Raw genomic sequence first — 5000 nt, 5'->3', positions numbered from 1 at the left:
CGTACCAGCCCATAGCAACCCAACCAAGATACTCTAACAGGCCAAGATTGGTTGGAGAATTCAAAATTTTGCTAAGTCCATGGCCACGATAAGCCATTTCTACCAAGAAGGCCACGAACTGTGCTTAGCAACCACGAAAGCTTCCAAGAGTTGAAACATTGCCTATCAAGTAGGCCGTAGCAGCCCATAGCAACCCAACCAAGATACTCTAACAGGCCAAGATTGGTTGGAGAATTCAAATTTGGCTAAGTCCATGGCCACCATAAGCCATTTCTATCAAGAAGGCCATGGACAGTGCTTAGCAACCACGAAAGCTTCCAAGAGTTGAAACATTGCCTATCAAGTAGGCCGTAGCAGCCCATAGCAACCCAACCAAGATACTCTAACAGGCCAAGATTGGTTGGAGACTTCAAAATTTGGCTAAGTCCATGGCCACGATAAGCCATTTCTATCAAGAAGGCCATGGACAGTTCTAAACAACCACGAAAGCTTCCAAGAGTTGAAACATTGCCTATCAAGTAGGCCGTAGCAGCCATAGCAACCCAACCAAGATACTCTAACAGGCCAAGATTGGATCTCAAAATGTGCTAAGTCCATGGCCACGATAAGCCATTTCTATCAAGAAGGCCATGGACAGTTCTAAACAACCACGAAAGCTTCCAAGAGTTGAAACATTGCCTATCAAGTAGGCCGTAGCAGCCATAGCAACCCAACCAAGATAATCTAACAGGCCAAGATTGGTTGGAGATTTCAAAATTTGGCTAAGTCCAGATTTTTTACCCTTCGGGAAAACAACCCTAGTTCACCAAGTTGAACGCGAAAAACTGTCCATAGGATACGCACAAAACGTTTATTGAGTTGGTCACCATATGTGGAAATTATGGTGAAAATAAGCCAAGTTCCGGAGTTTTTAACTCACACGAAACCACGAAAAACTTTCATTAGGAAAACTTGGTTGGACCCTACTGCAGAACACACGACATGGACGAAAGGGTCGACTGGCTAAGAGGAAAAAATTTTTGCGGGACCACTCAAAACATCATAGTTAGACCTAGCAAATGATGAAAAGTGAAACCCGCGATCGATTGGAGAAACCTTATTTTACACTGAAAAATTCCACATAAGGAAAATTTGTATGGAGCACCCTACTGCAGAGCACACACGACAGGGCCGGGAAGGAAGGCCCGGTCCAAGAAAAAATTTTTGCGGACCACTCAAAACATCATAGTTAGACCTAGCAAATGATGAAAAGTGAAACCCGCGATCGATTGGAGAAACTTATTTTACACTGAAAAATTCCACATAAGGAAAAATTTGTATGGAGCACCCTACTGCAGAGCACACCGACAGGGCCGGGAAGGAAGGCCCGGTCCAAGAAAAAATTTTGCGGGACCACTCAAAACATCATAGTTAGACCTAGCAAATGATGAAAAGTGAAACCCGCGATCGATTGGAGAAACCTTATTTTACACTGAAAAATTCCACATAAGGAAAATTTGTATGGAGCACCCTACTGCAGAGCACACCGACAGGGCCGGGAGGAAGGCCCGGTCCAAGAAAAAATTTTTGCGGGACCACTCAAAACATCATAGTTAGACCTAGCAAATGATGAAAAGTGAAACCGCGATCGATTGGAGAAACCTTATTTTACACTGAAAAATTCCACATAAGGAAAATTTGTATGGAGCACCCTACTGCAGAGCACACCGACAGGGCCGGGAAGGAAGGCCCGGTTCCAAGAAAAAATTTTTTGCGGGACCACTCAAAACATCATAGTTAGACCTAGCAAATGATGAAAAGTGAAACCCGCGATCGATTGGAGAAACCTTATTTTACACTGAAAAATTCCACATAAGGAAAATTGTATGGAGCACCCTACTGCAGAGCACACCGACATGGACGAAAGGGTCGACTGGCTAAGAGAAAAAATTTTTGCGGGACCACTCAAAACATCATAGTTAGACCTAGCAAATGATGAAAAGTGAAACCCGCGATCGATTGGAGAAACCTTATTTTACACTGAAAAATTCCACATAAGGAAAATTTGTATGGAGCACCCTACTGCAGAGCCACACCGACAGGGCCGGGAAGGAAGGCCCGGTCCAAGAAAAAATTTTTGCGGGACCACTCAAAACATCATAGTTAGACCTAGCAAATGATGAAAAGTGAAACCCGCGATCGATTGGAGAAACCTTATTTTACACTGAAAAATTCCACATAAGGAAAATTTGTATGGAGCACCCTACTGCAGAGCACACCGACAGGGCCGGGAAGGAAGGCCCGGTCCAAGAAAAAATTTTTGCGGGACCACTCAAAACATCATAGTTAGACCTAGCAAATGATGAAAAGTGAAACCCGCGATCGATTGGAGAAACCTTATTTTACACTGGAAAAATTCCACATAAGGAAAATTTGTATGGAGCACCCTCCTGCAGAGCACACCGACAGGGCCGGGAAGGAAGGCCCGGTCCAAGAAAAAATTTTTGCGGGACCACTCAAAACATCATAGTTAGACCTAGCAAATGATGAAAAGTGAAACCCGCGATCGATTGGAGAACCTTATTTTACACTGAAAAATTCCACATAAGGAAAATTTGTATGGAGCACCCTACTGCAGAGCACACCGACATGGACGAAAGGGTCGACTGGCTAAGAGAAAAAATTTTTGCGGGACCACTCAAAACATCATAGTTAGACCTAGCAATGATGAAAAGTGAAACCCGCGATCGATTGGAGAAACCTTATTTTACACTGAAAAATTCCACATAAGGAAAAATTTGTATGAGCACCCTACTGCAGAGCACACCGACAGGGCCGGAAGGAAGGCCCCGGTCCAAGAAAAATTTTTGCGGGACCACTCAAAACATCATAGTTAGACCTAGCAAATGATGAAAAGTGAAACCCGCGATCGATTGGAGAAACCTTATTTTACACTGAAAAATTCCACATAAGGAAAATTTGTATGGAGCACCCTACTGCAGAGCACACCGACAGGGCCCGGGAAGGAAGGCCCGGTCCAAGAAAAAATTTTTGCGGGACCACTCAAAACATCATAGTTAGACCTAGCAAATGATGAAAGTGAAACCCGCGATCGATTGGAGAAACCTTATTTTACACTGAAAAAATTCCACATAAGGAAAATTTGTATGAGCACCCTACTGCAGAGCACACCGACAGGGCCGGGAAGGAAGGCCCGGTCCAAGAAAAAATTTTTGCGGGACCACTCAAAACATCATAGTTAGACCTAGCAAATGATGAAAAGTGAAACCCGCGATCGATTGGAGAAACCTTATTTTACACTGAAAAATTCCACATAAGGAAAATTTGTATGGAGCACCCTACTGCAGAGCACACCGACAGGGCCGGGAAGGAAGGCCCGGTCCAAGAAAAAATTTTTGCGGGACCACTCAAAACATCATAGTTAGACCTAGCAAATGATGAAAAGTGAAACCCGCGATCGATTGGAGAAACCTTATTTTACACTGAAAAATTCCACATAAGGAAAATTTGTATGGAGCACCCTACTGCAGAGCACACCGACAGGGCCGGGAAGGAAGGCCCGGTCCAAGAAAAATTTTTGCGGGACCACTCAAAACATCATAGTTAGACCTAGCAAATGATGAAAAGTGAAACCCGCGATCGATTGGAGAAACCTTATTTTACACTGAAAATTCCACATAAGGAAAATTTGTATGGAGCACCCTACTGCAGAGCACACCGACAGGGCCGGAAGGAAGGCCCGGTCAAGAAAAAATTTTTGCGGGACCACTCAAAACATCATAGTTAGACCTAGCAAATGATGAAAAGTGAAACCCGCGATCGATTGGAGAAACCTTATTTTACACTGAAAAATTCACATAAGGAAAATTTGTATGGAGCACCCTACTGCAGAGCACACCGACAGGGCCGGGAAGGAAGGCCCGGTCCAAGAAAAAATTTTTGCGGGACCACTCAAAACATCATAGTTAGACCTAGCAAATGATGAAAAGTGAAACCCGCGATCGATTGGAGAAACCTTATTTTACACTGAAAAATTCCACATAAGGAAAATTTGTATGGAGCACCCTACTGCAGAGCACACCGACAGGGCCGGGAAGGAAGGCCCGGTCCAAGAAAAAATTTTTGCGGGACCACTCAAAAACATCATAGTTAGACCTAGCAAATGATGAAAAGTGAAACCCGCGATCGATTGGAGAAACCTTATTTTACACTGAAAAATTCCACATAAGGAAAATTTGTATGGAGCACCCTACTGCAGAGCACACCGACATGGACGAAAGGGTCGACTGGCTAAGAGAAAAAATTTTTGCGGGACCACTCAAAACATCATAGTTAGACCTAGCAAATGATGAAAAGTGAAACCCGCGATCGATTGGAGAAACCTTATTTTACACTGAAAAATTCCACATAAGGAAAATTTGTATGGAGCACCCTACTGCAGAGCACACCGACAGGGCCGGGAAGGAAGGCCCGGTCCAAGAAAAAATTTTTGCGGGACCACTCAAAACATCATAGTTAGACCTAGCAAATGATGAAAAGTGAAACCCGCGATCGATTGGAGAAACCTTATTTTACACTGAAAAATTCACATAAGGAAAATTTGTATGGAGCACCCTACTGCAGAGCACACCGACAGGGCCGGGAGGAAGGCCCGGTCCAAGAAAAAATTTTTGCGGGACCACTCAAAACATCATAGTTAGACCTAGCAAATGATGAAAAGTGAAACCCGCGATCGATTGGAGAAACCTTATTTTACACTGAAAAATTCCACATAAGGAAAATTTGTATGGAGCACCCTACTGCAGGAGCACACCGACAGGGCCGGGGAAGGAAGGCCGGTCCAAGAAAAAATTTTTGCGGGACCACTCAAAACATCATAGTTAGACCTAGCAAATGATGAAAAGTGAAACCCGCGATCGATTGGAGAAACCTTATTTTACACTGAAAAATTCCACATAAGGAAAATTTGTATGAGCACCCTACTGCAGAGCACACCGACA

Source organism: Anopheles marshallii (assembly GCF_943734725.1).
Source record: "Anopheles marshallii chromosome X unlocalized genomic scaffold, idAnoMarsDA_429_01 X_unloc_200, whole genome shotgun sequence".
NCBI classification, from domain to species: Eukaryota; Metazoa; Arthropoda; class Insecta; order Diptera; family Culicidae; genus Anopheles; species Anopheles marshallii.
This window is presented reverse-complemented; position numbering follows the sequence as displayed.